At 38.1% G+C, this 21,962-nt stretch overlaps 1 long non-coding RNA gene across 6 annotated transcripts in view; it reads right to left on the bottom strand.

The window, feature by feature from the left end:
- Positions 1-263: 263 nt before the first annotated feature.
- Positions 264-21,962, bottom strand: part of LOC132368477 (uncharacterized) — a 46,286-nt gene continuing 24,587 nt past the window's right edge. For 4 of the 6 annotated variants that reach the window (XR_009504093.1, XR_009504098.1, XR_009504097.1 and 1 more), the window contains 4 exons: positions 10,308-10,484; positions 2,770-2,863; positions 1,773-1,910; positions 264-722 (listed from right to left, as the gene is read on the bottom strand). This is a non-coding gene — a long non-coding RNA (uncharacterized LOC132368477). The remainder of the gene's footprint in view (positions 723-1,772; positions 1,911-2,769; positions 2,864-10,307; positions 10,485-21,962) is intronic. The other 2 variants (XR_009504094.1, XR_009504096.1) reach the window with 1 other exon arrangement.

The raw sequence follows: 21,962 nt of genomic DNA, 5'->3' as shown, positions 1-21,962 counted from the left end.
TAGGAGCACACTGATACAGTAGGGGGAAAATAGCGCAAAGGATGACTAGAGGAAAATTGTGATGGTGTACAAAAGGGAAAAAAATAAGATACAACTGATAGCCAGCTTTAGCCTTTCAAATGACTGTTGGCGCGTGTTCCACCTACCACTTCCTCAATGCATCCTTTTATTATTTTTTTAGGAAAGAACATTCATGACCAATAACAATGTTATAACGATAGTAAGTGTAGGATTTAAGATATGTTTTTTAAAAAGCACCTTTAACCAACATTAAAAAGTCACCAAGGGGGGGGGGAGTGGGTAGTTACCTAGCTCTACGTTTTATTTAGTGACGGTTCCACTTTTTCACTCACTGCCTGCAAATCAGCATTTTTAGTGGACAAAGGGCTCAGCAGCGGCCTTATGATTGCTTCTTTTCAAATGGTAATGGCTATCCTAACTCCTCTGCCAGGTTTTTCTTACCAGAGCACAAATTGCAGTTTACAAGGCTCTGAAGGGAAAAAAATCTTAGCTGAATATCTTTTTTTTTTTTTTTTATTCGACAAACTGACATGTAAATTACCCTTTAAGTGCTCCACTCTAGGGCTCTGATCATCTCCTAATTGTCACAGTCAATTGTAGCCAACAGTCTCTTCAATCCCAAGCGCTTTGACAACAAGCACAAGGATCAAAGCAGAATCAGCTCCCTTCAATATCCTTCTGTTTAGGATGCTACAAAATGCCTGAAAAAGAAAGGTGTAAGGGCATTGCTGTGGAGGAAACTGAGAGTAGCAAGTATTAACAATAGTCATTTTCTCCATCTCTACAATTATGCTGTAAAAGCTGCCGTGATCCTTAATCACGTGTGTAGAACAAATATGTAAACCTCCCGGGCAATTAATGTGCTGCTCTTAAGATGATACTAATATTCGAGCTTTACAAACAACACCGTGTCTGTGGCTTAGAAAAGCTATGACACAGATATGGGAGAGCAATCATTTCACAGCAGCTGCAGCACAAAAAACTATTATCAAACATATTCTATATTTGAGCATAAATTCCAAAGCATAGTTCTTATTACTCAGTTTGGTGTCAGGATTCACAGCTCCCCCAAACTAAATAGCCCATTGAAAATTCTAGAGTTTCTTTTGATTAACCTAGAAATATCCAATTGAAAATGTGCCCCCAAATAAATAAAAAATGTGACATAAAAACTAATTTCAGAAGAATACTGTTTCCCTTAGTAGGGGTAAATCTGTCTTATTGCTTTACTGGGAACAAACTAATTAAAAGTCATTACATGATCTACAAACATGAGTTCTAAATAAGATGTACTTACCAGGATCATCACTTAACAAAACACGACAATTCTTTCTAACTAGTTATCATTCATCACTAACTTTCTTAAAAGATTATTAATGCTTTTCTCAAAAGATAAAAAATTCATCCTATCAACTATAACAATATAAATAATTTCATGGAAAGAGAAACTCTAATAATAAAATAATAAATCTGTATAAAATAACCACTTTAAAAATAACCTGAAGGTTGTCAGGAAAAAACGACAAATGGAAAGAAATCAAAGGTGCATGTGTAGAGGGAGTCCTCTACAGCTTGTCTCATTGTACCCAGGCATTACACACATACAGCATGTAAGGTCACACAGTGATTGACAGTCTTCCTATGCTCAAGAAAAGAAATGAAGAAAAGACTCAGCAAGTACCCCAGGTTTTCGCACAGCCACTTTACTCAAATCCCCCTGTAGGGGTTTCCCATCCTCCCCTCAATTTCACCTTGAATTCTCAGGTTTGATTGAAGAGCTTCACAGAAGGGTCTATTACAGATTGAGGAATGATCCATTTCACATCTGAAGCTCCAAAGAGCTACTTGTGAGGAGTCTTGGAGGGCATTTATCTCACATGTGAAGCTTTCTGCAAAATCAATATGGGTATTTTTCAGTTTGACAAGTCAACATGAAATATCACATAATAATAGAAAAACAGAGTTGTACATTTAAACACACCCAATACAGTTATCTATGAGAAAGCTTATAGTTATTACTCATGTATATCCTTGAGTATGCCTAATCTAAATTCATCCTGAGAGCTGGGCTAAAGTGCACAGGAAGAGAAACTAACTGGTCACCATATTTCTGGCTCCTCTGTCTTAATTCATCCAGGTTTTGCAGTGAGGGAAGAGAATGAGCAGGAATCATGACCTTTGTGTCCAATCTGAGAGCGATATGAGAAGAGGGAAGAAAATAACCAGACGTAAGAAAGAGGAAGGAAGCAGAACAAAGGAGAACTTTGTAAAGGACTTCAAATTTAACTAATTGGCCATAACTAGGCAAAATGGTCACCCAAAGTACAGCAACCAAGTCTCAAATCCCCACCACCGCTGCAGCAGCCCTAGCAGGGTAACTGACATATCTGTGTTTGGGTCTGGCAATCTTTGGGTGAATCCCAGATCTTTTACCACCTGCATAAGCTTGAGGAACATGATTTAACTTCTCTAAATCTCTGGGGGTTTTTTAATCTCAAAATGGGATTAGTCAGAAGATTTACCTTATAAGGTTTTGTAAAGGTTAAACAAGATGATACATACAGCACCTGGCACATGGAAAACATTCAAATGGTGGTAAATATTGATGAAATTATTATTGTTTCCTTAAACCTATCCACAAGGCCCCTAGGGTTCTAATCTGGTGCCATTTCTACTTATCCCTGGACACTTTCCATATTGGTTAATGTCCCCAAATTGTAGATGACAGTCTGGTCAGAGTGCACTCACCGTATTAACTCTGGTGTAGGTCCTAGCAGAGGAGTGCAGCCACCCATATTCTTTTGTCTTAAAAATGGTCTTCCTCCAACCGGAAAGGGTGTCCCTATCAACGAAGAGAGAGAGAATCAGATGGGGCTTCAAGAAAGGAAAAGAGGGGCTTCCCTGGTGGCGCAGTGGTTAAGAATCTGCCTGCCAATGCAGGGGACACGGGTTCGAGCCCTGGTCTGGGAAGATCCCACATGCCGCGGAGCAGCTGGGCCCGTGAGCCACAACTACTGAGCCTGCGCGTCTGGAGCCTGTGCTCCGCAGCAAGAGAGGCCGCGATAGTGAGAGGCCCGCGCACCGCGATGAAGAGTGGCCCCCGCTCGCCGCAACTAGAGAAAGCCCTCGCACAGAAATGAAGACCCAACACAGCCAAAAATTAATTAATTAATTAATTAATTTTTAAAAAAAAGAAAGAAAAAGAACCCACGCTTAGAGACCAAATCAGCTCATCAGTACAAGCAATGAATGAGGTAAGAGATGTAGCATATGGGGTTTTTTTTCGTACGCCAATGTTATAATTAATACTGGAGTTATCTCTATATACTCCACCACTGGAAAGATCTTAAAAAACTCTCAGAAGCATATTGCCACCCAGATTCAGTTAAATAGCTCACCAAAACTGCATATTCCTCTCATTCTATTTTCCTGTAGCCTGTCACTACCTAAGTAGTACTAATACCATCTGTACTTGATTATCTGTGCTTGGATCAACTAATTTGTAGATTGCCTGAAACACACTTTTAATTTTAGGTTAACTCTCCCTACCACTCAGAATTAGCCAAGAGTAGGCAAAATATGTGAGTTGAGAGATGTAAAAGTTCATGTTAATATCAAAATAAGAAAAGCATCGTTAAAAAATTCAAAGTTTAAAAACTTACCCTATATTTCAAAGTCAAATAACTAAATATAAGTGACTTTGTATTTAATTAATTCAAAGAACTTATACGCAATACTGTTCATTTTTTAGGTATCCTACTGTTCTCCTCCATTATTAAAATCAAGCCAGAGCTTTCATTCCAAAACCAAATTAAAATATTTTATTAAATGCTGATATAGAATTACAAGAACAAGTTGAGATAATTTCCTACTTTAAAGGATAGTTTCCTTAAAATTTTTAATTTATTTGTTTTGGACTCAAAATACATTTTTAGCAAGGGAACAAGTTTCTAAATGATAATTAAATTCCCAGATTGACTCATAAAAACTTGTTCAATGTAAAACATACCTGAAACACTCTAGAACCAAGTCTTAAGTGACTCTAGGTCATGAGGTCTATAAATTTAACCTTGTGGAGGCTAAAGGAGTATCATCAAACACAGTTTCCAAATTTTGGAACATTATCAGGCAAGAGATCTGATAGAAGGATGGAACATCCATGAGTCTGAGTGATCACTATTCTCATGATCACCGTCATATCAACACCATCATCATCATTATTATCTTGCCATATTTCACCCATCATGTTAGTACATGGTAGCTATGAAGGTAGTGATGGTAGATAGCCAATGAGATGACTTGATCTCATCATCTTGACTTTTTAAGTAAGTGGAGGAGATCTGTACCAGGGTGTCAGGACCTCACTCGTTCTTTCTTTCACCTAAACCTCTTCCATGATGTTCATTTCCCAGCCAGGACCCTGAGCATTATTTAAACACTTTCAATTTAGTAAATGAAGGCTCTGAGATAGCAGTACCCACTAAGAACACTCATGCCTGCCTCTTGTCCATACTTTCAAGTAAGCACACAGTACCCTACAGTTTGCAATTCACCTAAATGACCTAATCACAAAACATATACATACCCCACTTCAAAACTGAACTGATGGGGGTTGGGGAGGAGGAAATGGGGAGTAATTATTTAATGGGTCTAGAGTTTTGGTTTTGCAAGATGAAAAAGTTCTGGAACTCTGTTGCACAACAGTGTGAATGTGCTTAACACTACAGAACTGTACACTCAAAATGGTTAAGATGGCAAATTTTATCTTCTGTTTTTTAACCACATCTCAAAAGTTTTTAAATAAAAAAATAATGCAGAGAAATTACTTGTAAAAACTAGTGCATTAATTCAATAATCAATAAATAAATACGGAACATCTTTTAAAAACTGAATTAAGGGTATCCTGATTTTTAAGTGCCAGGCAGCCAAAATCCTAGGTTTCAGTTCTAATTTCTTTTCTATGAAAATACTGCCTGCAAAATTATCTATAAACTTTCAAATCCAAATGGACCAGCATATGACTTGACATAGGAGAAACTGCACATAAAAATGAAGGTCAAAATTAAATAAATCAATGAAACTCGGATTATAGAATTTCACTTCTCTTCTGAAAGATTCAAACAGTGATACACAAGAAAACCACCACTCCCAGGTGCTCTGTTCTGAGGCTGTAACTACCACACATTGTTACCACTTAGAATCTCAAAATTTCTCTGAATTTTCAGTGGACCAAGCAAAAGTTAAAGCTCATGGAGACAAAAATACTTGAACCCAAACCAGACTAGTTTTCAGTGGTTTCTCTGTTTTTGTAACAGTAGTTCCACAGTCTCTTAACATTCACTTTCTTCTGGGTTAATTTTTTTACCATTTTTAAAGTTATGTTACAAAATAAAGAGTTTTCAGGATTCAGGGTCATAATGGTTTCTTAAAACAAGCTGAGCTAATTTACATTTATCCCACACAAAGGTAGGAGATGAAAGCTTCAAAAGAAGTAGAAAAAAACGGGATTATAGAGTAGTGGGGGAAGTTCATGGAAACTACTGTCTTTACTTTATAATCCCAACTTATACACACAGAATGAAATCAACCAAAAGCAAAAGTAGATGGTGACCTTTTTAAAGTGAGATCCCAGAGACAAAAACTAATGGACATGGTACACTGATTCAAACATTTATTAGAATTTTTTTCTCTGCATTATGTACTCTGCTCCAATCATTGGATCACCTAATGGTTTGTTTTTAACATTTATTCTTGTAGTGTGTATAGTTTATTAGATTAGGGGTAGCAAAACCTTGAAGTCCAGTGTGAATTTGAGGTTTGTAATAGTACTTATAGTTTTAATAATAATAGTTACCAATGAGTAACATATCTTGGCGCTTATATTATCTCTTTAGAACAACCATATGAGGTATCAAATATTCTTCTGAGATATGAGGAAACTGAGGCTTTGAGAGATTAAGTAACTTGGTCAAAACCACACACTAAAGAATTCTGTGCTCTTAACCACAAAGCTCCCCTGCACCTTGAATTGTTAAGAGTGTAGCTTCATTTCAGTGTAGATTATTTTCTACATTATCTATTCGGAACTCTTATTTATCTTCTTGATAAATGAGTTCCCTCTTGCTTTGGAGATCTCCTATTGCCCGTTAGTTCCTGAATAGAAACCATATCTTGGACACAGACACTTGTTTTGATTGACTCCATGACTGAACCAAATGTGGTCGTTGGCCAACATGGTCATTGACCAGCAACAGTAGCTCCCTTTGTTCCACTGCTACCTCTCCGTGTATTCACCAAACGACTGGGTTACACACCATTTCACTACAGAGAGCAGCATCCATAATGGCATGTATTTTGAAATCCACTTGAATTCAGCACTATAATCACTAGCAATTCATGGTATTCCAGAAGACCCTACTACACTTGCAAATATCATAATCAGCACCAGTGAAGAACATAAAGACCAGCACAATGGGCCGTTTTGTTTCCCTGCTTCAGATCTGGATCCCTTTTCCCCAGACATTTCTTTGCCCAGGTGAATATACCCATGCCATTTCTAGGGAGGACAGAATGGGGACACACTCTCACAGGTTACTTAGGGCCAGCCTTAGATTCCAAGAATAATAGTAAAGCCAGAACCGTAAGGACTCTCTAAACCATGCCATAAAATTACATATGATTAAAATGTGGTTCAAAGTAAAATTTATTTGCCCAAAGTCATAAGCTAATGAGTGAAAAAGCAGAGACATTATATTCCAAGTCCAGTGCACTTTCCACTTATGAGACTGTTTTAAACAAAAGGCTTACTATGTGTCAAATAAGGTACTAGATACTTTACAAACAGTATTTCACATAATCTTCACAACCTTCAGACAAAATAAATATTATTACTCTTCTTACAAATGAAAAAGATTATATAATTTAGCTAAATTCACATTTCTAGAAAGTAGCAGCTGTAGGGATCAGCTGTTAACACCTTACTTTTAATATAATGGTCAAATTCCTTAAAAAAAAATTCCAGAAGGGATTATGACACTAGACAGTGATGGACTGATGTTGAGATCAGAGGAGGAAAAGGTATGAAATTAAGGCCTGGGGAATTTTTTAAAAAACTGAAAGGTGTTACATGAACTCACTGGTCTTCATTTTTATTTCTTTATACCCTGTTTTTTATTTTTCTTAAAAGAATTTAAGTTGGTTTATGAAAAAAAGCAAACAAACAAAATACAAAGAGACAAAAATGCATTCAATACAATAAGATAAACTAAATTTAAAATAGGTGAATAAAATGAGCCTAAGGAAAAACACAGTGAAAATAAGAAAGACAAAATTCTTGCAAGGAAGTCTTACATAGTTGCCGGGGGGTAGGCTGTAAATTTGAACCTGAGCTTTCAGGCAGGCTACATAAAGAGGGAAGCATGACCCATTACATGAATTGCAGTCTCCCTAAAACAAAGAAGAAGCCATTTGCTCAGGAGAGACGCAATTATTCCTGGTTATGAGACCATGGAGAAATTTGTCCCTGTGCCCCTCCTCGGGAAGGCTCGGTAGAGACCAGGGAACAGTAACCTCAGCAATGTGCTCCCAGCACGCAGCGCGGAGACACCGCATAGGGCTGTTTATCGCACCCCCCTTAGGGCAGCGGCATTGCACCCAGCAGAATTCAGTCAAGGCCGCTTTGCGGGGACGGCATGCTAGCTGTCTCCGGGAAAGGTCAGAAGGAAGGAGAGGTTGGTACCGAAGCAGAGGCATGCTGAACCATGCAGATGCGGGGCAGAAGTCCCGCACAGACACAGCCCTAGGGCTAACGCCCTCTATACCTTTGCTGTAAGGCCCAGCCCATCGCCACCTGGGAGGCATTTAGCCCCCTTCCACTTACCTCGTCCAATCTGAAAAGGATTCACGCTCCCTAACCTCTTCTGATGCAGAGGAACAGATCAAAACTTGGTGGCCTCTGCACCAGACCCAGGTCTCAAGATGCCCTGAGGGGAACGAGTGAAGCGGGCAGAGCGGACAAAGCCAGGCCAAGAGAGCCATTTTGACGGTGGTGTCCTCACAGGTTGTGCCATGTCATTGGTCAGATAAGAGGCCCACTGTTCCTGAGCTTTGCAGAGGGCGCCAGGTGCCACTGGCAAACCTCTGTTAGGAGCCTTTACTCCCATTCATTTATTCACTCATTCACTGAGTCAACAAATGCTTATTATCATTATTATGATCTTGTGCCCAGGAAACACAGGTGGACAAGACATTCGGGGCCCCTTCCTAATGGGGCCTGTGGGTTAGCTTCTACCTAAAGACGCTTTGAATTGGGCTAACCCAGGGAAGAGCATGGAGCTGGAGAATTAATCACTAAAACTCTACATCCTGCCTTTTTTCATCAAAGGCTGTGGGAGAATTCCTTTGGAAATCTGGAGAGAGCCCTTCCCTGGGGATTAACTAAAGACTGTGGCTTTGCAACTAGTTTCAACAGTCCATGCCTTCAGTTGCCTCATCTGTCAAGAATGAAACTAATACTTGCAACAAATACTTCATAACGTTCTGTGAAAGGAAAAAAGAGTAAGGTGCGAAAGCTAAAAACACTGTAGAAATATGACATCCAAAACGTGTGCACATTGATAAAATGAAACTTAAAGCTGTTATTACATAAGTACACCTGAGTGTCTGTCACAGCTAGAAGCATGTGTTAAGAATACAAGATACTGAAATAAAAAATGAGTAATTTATTCTAAATACTAGACAACTATATTAATTAATAAAATTTAATGGCCTGCACTGAAGGACTCACTGAATGACAAATATAGCCCTTCTAGGATGTTAAAAACATAATTAAGAGCAGTCTGCAATGGAAGCACCCGGACACTCTTATCTGTTGATGTGCAAACAGTGTGGTTATGTAAGGAATAAAACATACTTTAAAATAGTCATTTCACATTATCAGGCAAAGCTCAGAGCATGCTAAGAAATAACTCTACTCCAGAGAGAGCTGTACATTCACTGACAACTCCTCTAACTGAAACTGGAGTTGTCATCTCCCATCCCCAACGCACAAGCTATGCCAAAGGAGTGTAGTCAACTAGAAAACAATGAGCATTTGTCCTGGCTGTACAGATTAAACCAATTTTAAGCATTTTAACATAAAAGCACACATCACAAGATGCACTGCACAGCATTATTTACACGAGGTCAAATTCTCACCTTCTCCTCACCCAGGTTGGCTATCAAGTAGAATATACTTAAGGATTAGATCCATCGCTTTCAAAGTTACCTGTCTGCATGCCATAAAATATTTCATTGAAAGCAAGGGGCTCATTGGATACTTCACTTTATAAGGAAATATTGCTAGGCATCTATGTAATGTTCTCTTAGCACCCTTTAAAATGTACCTAACCTCATACTTTTTCCCACTCAGTCTCCCAGATTTGAGGCTGCTTAAATGCTCTGCAGACCCCATGTACCATTACTTCTAGAGAGCAATTATATCAAACAGATTAAAGTATGCTCACGTTCCACATTAAGTACAATCATTTTGCTGTAAAAATTTTGAAGCAATGTTTATAATTTTGTTTCAAGGAATCTTTATAATTTTGTTTCTCAAGTGATACGCTAAATTTACAATCAACTATTTTCAACCCATCATCAAGCACATAGAAGAAGGCTTGCAGAGTGAAAATGTTTAACCTAAAAACTGTTTTCAAATATAATGATATTTTTACGATACTCTTTTCGAAGCTGACATAACGCTGCATTTTGCTTGTATTTATTAGTCTGGATTTTGTATTTCTTGTAATTTGCAACCAATATAATTGTGATCAAGCCTTAAATATTTTCCTAGGCCCATGAAACTTGTAAGCTCTGGAGTGCCTTCAGCTCCTAATGAATGAGATGGCCCCACCCGTATCAGCCCCAGATACCATCTTCACCAGAAACCTAGCACAGAAGTCCCTGGAGCCTGAGCCACCAAACCCCAACCCAAGGGTTGGGCACTGTGCAATGCTGACTGGCCTTCTCTGGTTGGAATCTGGCACTGGCCGGCCCTCTGACAAGTAGTCCACATGTGGTGGAAGGGGTACCTTCTCTGAGCACTCAGAACTCCTCAATGTCTGGTGGCTACACTTGGCTCCTTGCTTAAGGCTTTTTTTTACATCTTTCAAATAAAATCCTCTCTTGAGGTCCAGCTGAACGTTAGAAAGAATAACATATAACTGACCACATTCCCTCTCACCCACAAAAAAAAAAAAAAAAATCACTCAGTGGAAAAACCCTTCAGAAATAGACAAAATGCATACCTCTTAACATCTCCAGAATATTCCATCTCAGGGGCTTCTTGAAGGCAACCACTGCAGTTAATAGCCCTGGCTCTCCACCAGTAGTGAATTGTGCTGGGGTCAGAAGTCTCCTAGCCAACTACTGCCAATATGACAGCCCCATATCCTTTATACTGTACTGCTTTAAAGGAAAAATGTCTGAGGAAAAAATGGAAACTGTGTAGGTAAATATGGCATATTGTTATCATTTTAAAATTCCAGGGAGATTCTTCAATATTTACAATTTTGATTTCCTTGCAGATGTTCTAAAACAATGGCACTGTTAAACCTTAAAATTAATACCTTATTATGTTTTTAATAAGCATCTCCCTAATTCCTTCTTTCTCTTTATTCATTTGATAATAGTTGAGCACCTTCTCTGTGCCAGGCACCGTGCTGAGCCCTGGTGAATACAGCAGAAGGAGTCCCTGGGAATAAATAAGGTAGCCATTGCAACCCACTGTGGTGTGTTACGTAAGTGCTTCTGCATGGCTAATTTAAACCCGTCTTACTAAAATTCAATCCCATTTCTCCTTGTTCTGCCCATGGAGTAGGTAAAAAACAGCCAATCACTATCCTCTCTAACGTAGCCTTCCTGATACTTAAAACGCTCAAGTTTCTTTTTTCTTGTTCAAGATAAACATATTTTTTCCACAAAGAAAAGAAGACTACAGTTGATGTGTGCAACAAGCCAATATAACTCCTTTCCTATGTCATCACATTGTCATTGATATGAAAATATAGAATATGAGTTTTCAGTCACACTGAAGGGATAAAGGAAAATATAGTCCCATGTGATCAACCAGTTTCTCAGGCATTAATCTATATACTATTCCTGATAATGCCATTCTAAGAAAATGCATCATAGTGGAACAAAAATTTTGCATCATTGCACTAGCTGAGAAAAAAATAACTAATAGGTCTCTATCCCTTATGACTCATCAGAGAACCCTGCCCCCAAAGAAATAAAGACACATTGTCACTGAACCACATTATTGTCCCTTAAGAAGACTATAAAATGAGTACCTCATTCATTCGTTGACATTGAACTTGTGCCAAAACTATTAAGAGCATGTATTAATAGATATCCCTAACGTGTAGGAATGAATACAGAATAAAACACGAAATTAGTATTCACTATTAATTTGTCTTTTATAAATGATTAAGTAAAGCATATGAAGGAAATAAAAGGGCAATAAATAGCCTTTTATCACAAACTAGGGGATTTCTCTTACTCCGGGCTTGATCACAACCAGTTTAGAAATATGCATAATCGCCTATGGTCAATATCATATCACTGCCAGATCACACATTCAACAGATAACCACTATTATTATAAAAGCGACTTCCTTGACCTCATATTTTGGTCTGGCTAGGAATTCCTGTACTTTCCCAGATCAGTTGTCACACAGTACCAATCTTGTGCTGTGCATGTCAATTTGTACCAGTGTAAGTGACCAGTGCCTTACAGAGCTTACTCTAAAACACACTTCTATGCATATGCATAGCACAAGTTCAAGAAATATGATCAGAGTTGTTCTTGCAGTGCTTCTTAAAATCTGAAGTCTATGTGTGTTTTTCTATTATAGCTAAGGTACAGTGTGTGTTATTTGGCAGCTGAATTTGACATGAAAATATAAAAGGTTTGGGCAACCACATATTTGGAAATAGAAATCTTTCCTGAAAACATGGCTTTGGTTTTTAAACACAGCTAAATTTCTGGAAACTTCAATTTGTTAAAGACAGCCAAGACTTCAATCATATTTAACATATTCCTGGGGTTTACATATAGTGTTTCAAAGTAATAAACAACATCTTGTTTGGAGTAGCACGAAGAAAATGAGGCAAGCACTTCTTTAGAGTAAAAGCTCTACTTTTAAAAATAGTTTGGAGACTCATTCTTATGTTAGTGAAATCACAAAACACTATTCAGCAAACAAAACATGATGAGCTCAATTCAAGTTGGTAAACATTTTTAGCTGGCTTCATTTGTAGTAAGAATTTTAATGTAACGATAACTTCAAGAATGCATCCCTTATAATGGAAACTTGAGGGCCAAAACTTTTTTTTTAATTGTTAATAAGAACAATGGTGTCAAATTTGCACTGGAAAATCGGAAGAGATGTGATGACAACAGTAAATTGATTGTTTGAACAATTTTAAAAATCACATTACCGTGCACTAAAATGCATCTGCATTTACTCATGAGTACTCTCACTGCAGTGACCAAAAAGCCCCCAGGCCTGATTCAGTAGCAGAAAACAGACTCCTTCCATAAGGTAGGATATATATACCTTACTTCCAGCACATAAAACTTGCAATAAAGCTGTAAATACTTCACATGCTTTTTCCTCATTGGTCTAAGGATAATAGTGATGTCTAAAAACCCTTAAGTCACTTAGTAAGAATAACAAGCACTTTTCAAGAAGCAAGACATGACGAGCCAAAATAATACCATCCAAAGAAAGGAAGGCATAAGGAGCTTTCTCTATACTCTTTATAAGAAGTCAGATCAAATTTCACTTAACCACGCTTTCTCCCTACACAGTGAACAGAACATTTGTTATAAGGATAACTACAGATTCACGTCCAGATAATCTATGGCAAACCAACTGATAAACATACAAACATCTTGCTCTGTGGTCAATATTCCTTTATTTTGCCTGCATGTTATTCCTAATTTTTTAGATAATAAATATGTTATTTCTTGTGGTTGATAGGTAAACCATGGGAATTCATTTAAAAGTTTAAAAGTCGGTGACATGTTACGCCCCTTTTTCACCACCTGTACTCAAAACCACTATTGGAGTGGACCTCAAGAGTACAAAGACCTTAGATCTGAGCTCACCTGGGACAGTGCTGATTTGCAGCTCTTTACCTGGAGTAATTATTAGTAACACAACCTTTCAGTCTCAGAAGTGTCCCAGTTTGGATGATAAACTATATGGCCACCCTTCTTATAAGATAATGGATGCCATCTACTTGATAGGACTTCTGGGTACCAAGCATGTTTGCCTCGAGTATTTCCCCTAACCCAGACAGCACATAGTCGGAATTCTGCCAGCTACACTACAAATTCCTTGAGTCCTGAGATTGGGTTTTTATTTAACTGTGTGCAGCTAGTACGGTGTCAGTACTAGTACAGTACAAATGCTAAATAAATGTTTTTTTGGATGAATGAAGAGTCATTCCTTTAGATAAAACATTGCCTGCTTTGGATATTCTCTTTTAAAATTCCTAGAAGGAGAAGCACATGTATAAAATTGATAACGACCTTCAAAATCTGACCCCTTATCACCACCTCTACTGCTACTACTCTGGTCCAAGCTACTATCATCTCTTGTGTAGATTAATGCAACCTCCTCCTCTATGCTCTCTCTGTTTCTATTATTGCTTCCCTGGGGTATATTCTCAACACAGCAGCAAGTGACCTTGTTAAAGCTAAATCAGATGGTGTTACTCCCCATCTGACCCTGAGTAAAAGCTAGTCATTACAATAGCCTACGAGGAGCATCGTCAGATTTAGCAAATAAAAATATAAGGGCCCAGTTAAATGAATAATGTTTAGTGCAAGCATGTTTCATACAATATTTGGGACATACTTGTACTTTTAAAAAGTATTTGTTGTTTAACTGAAATTAAAATTTAATGGAGCATCTATATTTTATCTGGCAAATCTTACAAGGATTTACCTGACTGGGCATATGTGCACACATGCACACACACACACACACACATACACACACCTACCTCAGCCCTCCTCTCCTGTTATCCTTCCTTTCCCTGGACGCCAGCCCAATGGCACTGACACTGACACCAGGCATACTTCTGCCTTGGGGCTTTGTGCTGGTTGTCTCCTGTCTAGAAATTTCTTTCCTTGGATACTGCTACCACTCACTACCTCACTTTCTTCAAAACTGTCTGCACCTTCTTAGGGAAGCTTTTCCTAGCCACCCTATCTAAAATCCAATTCCTATCTTCCTTCTGTACTTCGGTTTTTCCATTACTCTTATCATTTCCTAATATATTCTATTTTTTACTCATTTATTTTGTACATAAGCTCCTTGAGAGGAGGAATTTTTGTCTATTTTTCCCTCTGTTGTATCTCTAATTCCTAGAGCGGGCTCTGGCACAGATGAGGCCACATAAAAATTATCAGATTAATGAATGATCATCCATAGCAGTAGTAGTCATATTATTATTGCTATCAATTTAAATTCTATATTGTCTGCAAAAGACTTGAATAGACATTTCGCCACAGGAGAAATACAAATGGCCAAAAAGCACGTAAAAACATACTCAACATAACTAATATTAGGAGAATACAAAGAGAAACCACGATGAGATTCCACTTCAACCCCTTTAGGATAGATACTATCAAAAAAAGAGAAAATAACAAGCGTTGAAGAGGTTGTGGAGAGATTGGAACACTTGTGCACCGCTAGTGGGAATGTAAAATGGTGCAGTCACTATGGAAAACAGCATGTCAGTTCCTCAAAACATTAAAAATAGAACTTCCATGTGATCCAGCAATTTCACTTCTGTGTGTGCATGCCCAAAAGAATTGAAAGCAGGGTCTTGAAGAGATATTTATACACCCAAGTTCATAGCAGCATTAGCCATAATAGCCAAATGGTGGAGGCAACCCAAATGTACAGGGATGAATGAATGATGAACAAAATGTGGTCTATATGTACTTACAATGGAATATTAGTCAGCCTTAAAAACGAAGGAGATTCTGACACATACTATGACATGGATGAACCTTGAAGACAATATTCCAAGTGCAACAGGCCAGTCACAAAAAGACAAACACTGTAAGATCCCACTTATATGAGGTGCCTTGACTAGTCAAATTCACAAAGACAGAAAGTAGAATGGTAGTTCCCAGAGCCAGGGGTAGGGGAGAATGGGAAGTTGTAGCTTAATGGGTATCTAGTTTCAGTTTTGCAAGAAGAAAAGAGATCAGTAGATTTGTTGCACAACAATGTGAATGTATTTAACACTCCTGAACTGTGTACTTAAAAACGGTTAAGATAGTTGATTTTATGTTATGGGTACTTTACCATCAGTAAGTATTTTTAAAAATTGAAATAAGTAAATAAATAAATAAATAAGTCAATGTAGTCTGAAGAGCAGGACCAGGCAGGTTGTATCATTTTATCGTTGAATCTTGACAGCAACACAGGCCATGAGTGATGTTATGCCCATGTCACAGACAGAGCAGCTAAAACCAAAAACCTCAGAATTCAGCAAAGATCATACTCCTGGTAAGTGGAGGGCTTGGGAGAGTGATGACTTCAAACCTGTGTTCTGTCCAGGAGCACACTCTGCTTCTCAGGCTAATGTTAATACCTCACTGAAAATCCCTGTGGTTTATTCTAGGGAGTCCAAACATCAATCGTCATCATCCAATCACTCATATATGGGTTTGTCTTCATTTAACACCCATTGATTCAGAACTAACTAGATGCTGGGTTAGAAAGACAAGGTCCCTGCCTCGCATGGTTTACATAGTCCAGCAGAGAGAAACAAGACATGAAAACAAAGGCCCTGGCATGTAACCGGAAGTGTAATAGGTTTACAGCCTTCAGTTGGAGCCCAAAGGCAGAAAGGAGAATGCCCTCGTTAAGAAAAGGACAAAGGCAATCTCTACCTTCTATGCAGTTTTACCAAAGACCAACTCTGAAGGATTCAAAGGAGCCAAAGAAGTGCTCCTAGAATGTCTGCAGTGATGACTGCCCTTCCTTTACCCTTTCATCCTTGCCTCCCAGACTTGGCCATTATGAAAATACCCCCATTTTTAGTAGAGGATGGAAGCATCAAAGAGCCAATATTAAATATGTTTTTAAAAGAAGTTTCTGATCTAAAAGAGGGAAGGGTCTGAGAATCTCCAGCCCTCCACTTAGAGAAAAAGATGGTATGAAGTATTAAGTATTTGACTAAATATCTCACCCCATGGTCTCACAATGGGCAAATATCAGGAGAAAAGAGAAAAGTCAACATTTTAAAACTATTTGCCTGACTGATTCACAGCTTACAGACTCTGACTCTCAAAATCCTTATAAAAAAAGAAAAAAAATGAAGATATTTTACAGTATTTTCCTGAGGAATAAATTTTTATATGGTCCCTATGCAAGCAGAAAGCAATAAGATATAGTAACTTTGGTAATAAACCTCAAGATAAGACTTTGAAAAATTAAAAAGGAAGTATCTATAGAGTCACCTCTAGATATGCCTAGGAGAACTTTGAAAGTATACACACCAAGGAGTGTAAGACCTTGGAAAGATGAGGAAGTCTCTTCAGTTCTTATTTTATGTGATTTTATGAATATATGATGTGCTTTTGGCATTTTTCAAATAAAAAAAGAAAGCCAGACAAGGCTAACATTAAATGCTTTCAGATATGGATATTTCAGCATAAAAGAAGGAAGTCCATCATCAGTGACTATGTTGATTTACATAACAGACACCTTTATCCATCGTTAACAGGAAGTACTACAGCACAGTGGTTAGAAATGGGGGTTTTGAAGTCAGACAGACTTTGGTTTGAATTTAAGCCTCATTCTCACTAGCTGTGAGGCTGAAAAGTTATGATTTACTCACTCTAAACTTATGTTCCTATCTGTAAAATGGGGATAATTATACCAATCTTTCAGATTTGTTGTTAAGATTTTAGAAGTTAACATATCTGATACATACCAAGGCCTCGGTTAAATACAATTATTAGAAGATTTCAGTTAACAAAAAAGACCAGGTGACTCTACAGTATCAGCACTAAATTAGCTGAATGTGGATATAAAAGATCAGGAACGGGCTTCCCTGGTGGCGCAGTGGTTAAGAATCTGCCTGCCAATGCAGGGAACACAAGTTCCAGTCCTGGTCCGGGAAGATCCCACATGCCGCAGAGCTACTAAGCCCGTGTGCCACAACTACTGAGCCTGCGCTCTAGAGCCCGTGGGCCACAACTACTGGGGCCGCATGCCACAACTACTGAATCCTGTGCACCTAGAGCCCGTGCTCCGCAACAAGAGAAGCCACCGCAATGAGAAGTCCACGCACAGCAACGAAGAGTAGCCCCCGCTCGCCACAACTAGAGAAAGCCCATGCGCAGCAACGAAGCCCCGGTGCAGCCAAAAATAAAAAAAATAATAAAGAAATTAAAAAAAAAAAAAAAAAAGATCAGGAACAACAAACTGATAATAGACGGTAAGGAAAGCCTGGATTTGATAATAAAGCAGATAAATTACTCAGATACTGATTAGGATAATGACACTAAATGTGTATCCTGTTTCTAAAAGCATTGTGTGCTTGCTTGCTCTTCTAGTTTCCTAAATAGTCCACAAACTGAAGAAACTGATCTTGAGACTTAACCATGTATGATTAAAAATAATAGATGGTATTGAAAGCATCTGGTTCAGCAAATGCTCTCAGCACTGAAAAGTCAAGGTACTAATGTTGCTTTTTAAGATAATACAAAGTGCCCCAAAAATGCTGATTGAATTTCTGAAAGGTAAACTGCTTAACAGAGAGGAATGTGGAGTTAGTTTTTAAAGAGTTAAAGGAAATTCAGATGAAATTTATCACAGTTAAGTACCAAACCAAGACAAGAAAAATAAAAGGTGATACAAATAAAAGTGGTTGAGCAGAGATTTTAAAAGCAAGCTGTTTGGACAGTTAGTGGAAATCTTTATGTTTACCTAATAAAATCACATAAAATAAACAGAAATAACAAGGTTACCCTAAAAGGAAAATGGCAGGCAATGAACACGAAATCTACAAAATATTTCAAATAATCCTAAACATCTTTCTATAAATGTTAAACTTAGCCTCCTCATTAAAGAAAAAAAAATTTTCTTTTAAGTCGGGGTTGGGTGGGGACAGGGATTTAACAATGGAGAGGCATAGATTTGTCTTGCTGTCTCAGCAAATATTGTCATAAAACAATTTTGCTTTCCAGCTTTATAAAAGAGAGCATGTGAGCAGTGTACACATACCAGAAGAGATAATTGTGGGCAGAGAAGTAAAGTTGGCACACTGGCCTTTTACCCCTCTCCTTCTGTTATAGGGATCTAATCATATCTGGGACACATATGCAAAGTTGGCCCAAGATATTGACAGGGTAGGAAGCCAACCTTGCAGTGAAATGAGGAGGGTCCTGTCTCCTCCAAGAAAGCTGCACCCACAAACCAGCCAAAGAACAACTCTGTCTTACAGATAAGCAAAGCCAAGGCACTATTTCCAGAGTGTCACTTCTGCTACCTGGAAGGAGAGAGAACACTCTAGATGTGTAGATTCTCCTGACCCCGTTTTCTCCTGCTTGTCCATTAGCACAGATTAGTTTACTCTTCACATTGCCCCCTAGACACTAGGCAGAGAGAGCAAGTGGACTGAAGCAGAAACAAGCCTCAGATGAGAATGGGAAGTGGGCTAGGGGTAGAGCATGGTAGAGCAATAGCGTAAGGTATCAGGCCAGAAAAAAACAGGCTCTGATGGACATACGGCATCCATATTTTCCAAACCAAAACTCATGACACATAGCTTGACAAGTATGATTGTACTTATGGGAACAACAGGACAGAATATTTACAACCCAGGGTTGCCCTGGAAAATCTAGGATATATAAACACCACATCCATAAAGGCATTGAAAGTGGGAAGGCTAACATAACCTACTTGAGAATTCTGCACGTGCTGGTCAGCACATGTAAAAGCAAGTTTGTTAAGTCACCCCAGTCTCTATTTATTTCGATCACAGACATATTACATATTTTAGACACATTTAGGATCTCTATTCCAAAGACTTGCCGTAAGAATAGCAGGTGGTATCTGAATGAAATAGATTTTTACAGTTGAGTAGAAAAGCGTGCATAACATCAGATTAGATTGTTTGCCAAGCTTGCCAAACTTGTCTGCCCAGGCCTTGCAAGACTACTAAACTTACCCATGTAACCATGTAACGAAAGAGAGGTAATATTCTCAGAAAACCTGTGCACTCTGGCACACAACTTTCAGATTAGGCTCCACAAGTTTTCAGAAAGAAAATTAATTCAAATTTGTGCCACTTTTTTCTTGCCTTACATCCATTTAATTACTTGCATGTGAGAGTCATTGTTTCTTATATGACCACCCCCTCCCCCAAATACTTTAGTGAAAGCTTCTTGTAGAAAGAAAAACAAAGGTCAGTAACCTAATATCCCCAAGCAACGCTACAACAACAAACCAGGAAGGGAAAAAAGTGAAGAAATGCTCTGAATGGGGAAAAGATCTTTGTCTGTTTACTCTTTCAACAGTGAATAAAAGTTATGATTTTGCCAATAACTATGGACTGATAGTGTGCCCAATTTTTAAAGAATATATAAGGAGAGCCCATAAAATATGAGAGGAATGCTCTGTGTGAGGTCAGAAGCTTTCTGAGAACTAGAAATGTATCAAATACAATATATCACCTTTGTCGTGGCACCATAAAAACTTGAAGTGGGGAAATGCCTGGGGATTATCTAAGAAAGGGAAAGCGCTTCTCTTTCACATGGGGAAACTGAGGCACAGCAGCATGTCCGAGGTTACCCAGCCAGCTGTAACGGAGTCAAGGCAAAACCCCAGCTCCTGCAGAGTTTACGGATGAGCTTACTCGTCTGTAAAATGAGGGTGCCGAACTTCGAGGTCAATGCCAGCCGCAACATCCTGCAATGCTGTATTGACTGATTGCTTTGTAATCTACTTATTTGTATTTTGGCTCTTAAATAAAGGTAAGGCTGCCAGGTTTGACATATTTCTAGCCCTTAGAAAGCTGACCTGACAGTAAAGCCCTTCCAAAACATTTATAGAGACAATGTTCAGAACAATTTGCAGAATTTAATAAGGTGACATATTTTGAAGCACGGGGCAGTTACAGGCAGCCAACCTGAGTGGATGCAGGCGAGGGAGGTATTATTTTTTTTAATTTTCAAGATGTCACTAACAAGGGAGACATATGCCAAATGGTAACACAGGTCTCTACTGAACTAAAACAAAACAAACAAACAAACAAACCAAAAAACCTTGAAAAAGGCATGAAGAGCAATGAGGAACATGACACAAAAAGAATGGGTGAAACATCAAAATAGGATATTGAGAATTTTAATCAATACATTGATTAAAATTATTTGAAGTTTAAAGTCATATGATGCATCTTCTTTTCCACTTATACCTGCCTCCAAAACATGACCATGTAGAGGATTTCCAATATTTAATAACCTACTATAAATCCTGGAAAGATACTCTGAAATCAGAGTATATAAATCAGTATAAAATCAGAGTATATTTCTTTAAAATCTTCTCTACTTATTATAATGTCTCTCATTTATCTTTACCATGAATTCTTACCAGTATTTCACATAACTCTAAGGTAGAATTTATGCAATAAAAGAAAAAATGACTATGTAGCATAAATATTGAATGAATGGATGGATGGATGACCAAATTGTTAAAAGCAGGAGTAGCCAATTTGTTACTATCTAAAAAAAATTGTCAATCAGATGTACTATACTTTACATATATTAGAGGTAAGATGATTTAAAACACAGTAAGTCAGTGAACAGAAGATTCTTTTAGGGTTACAGAGTACTTTTTTCATTATACATAGATTTAACCAAATACTGACACCACCAAAATCATGATTGGAGGCAATTAAGAAAACCAAAAGTACTTGGAAAAATTTGTTGGGAATTCTGCTTGCCTGGTTACCTGACTGACTTCCCATCCCGTCAGATAACCAGGTAAACTTTCAGATCTCTGATGCATTCTTCCCTACATTGATAGAAGTACAAACATTTTACACTTAGACCTGGGTTTGAGCTCATCGCTTATTAGCTGGTGTTTGATCTTGGACAAATTACTTAACTTTTCAGTGACTATTTCACTTGTCTGTAACAATAATAACGTTTGAGTCACTAGATTCTTAAAATGATTAAATTAGATAGTAGCTCAAAAATAGCCGTCATGGTATATGGCACACAGGAAGCATCCAATGAGTGGAGGTAGTCATAGTTGTAGTAATAAGAGTAATAATGGTCCCTATTGTCTTTTTTTTTTTTTTCTATTGTGGCATGTTGTTGTGAAATCAACACAGGTTTTGGATTCAGAGAGCATTGGGTTTGAAGCCAGGCTCTATGCTTGGTGACTGGGTGACAAGATATTTCCTCTTGTTTCATTTCTCCCTCTGTAAAATGAAGACCATAACACCTTATTCTTACTAATCTTATAAAAATTAAATGAGATAGTATGTTAGCACTATGCAGTACCTGGCACAACAGCAGTAATCATAAAGAAATGTCAGTTCCCAACACTTCTCGTCCCCACAACTCCCTTCATTCCTTTATTCATTCATTCACAAGCCTTACCGAGCCCTGCAAATACAAAAGGAGTAAGACTGCCCATCCTGGTTTCAAGAAGAGGGTAAAGGGCCAGAGAAAGAGATTATAGGATGTAGTGGCAAATAATTTAAGGGAGGTGTAAACCGCTGCTTGGGAGCACAAATGAGAAAAGCCTAAAGCTTTCTTGAAAAGTCTTAAAACGATAATAAAAATTAGGCCACTTAACACCCACTAGAATGGCTACAACCAAACAGCAACAACAGCAATAGAAAATAACACATGTG

The sequence above is a fragment of the Balaenoptera ricei genome, chromosome 7 (genome assembly GCF_028023285.1).
Source record: "Balaenoptera ricei isolate mBalRic1 chromosome 7, mBalRic1.hap2, whole genome shotgun sequence".
Lineage (NCBI taxonomy): Eukaryota > Metazoa > Chordata > Mammalia > Artiodactyla > Balaenopteridae > Balaenoptera > Balaenoptera ricei.
This window is presented reverse-complemented; position numbering and strand designations above follow the sequence as displayed.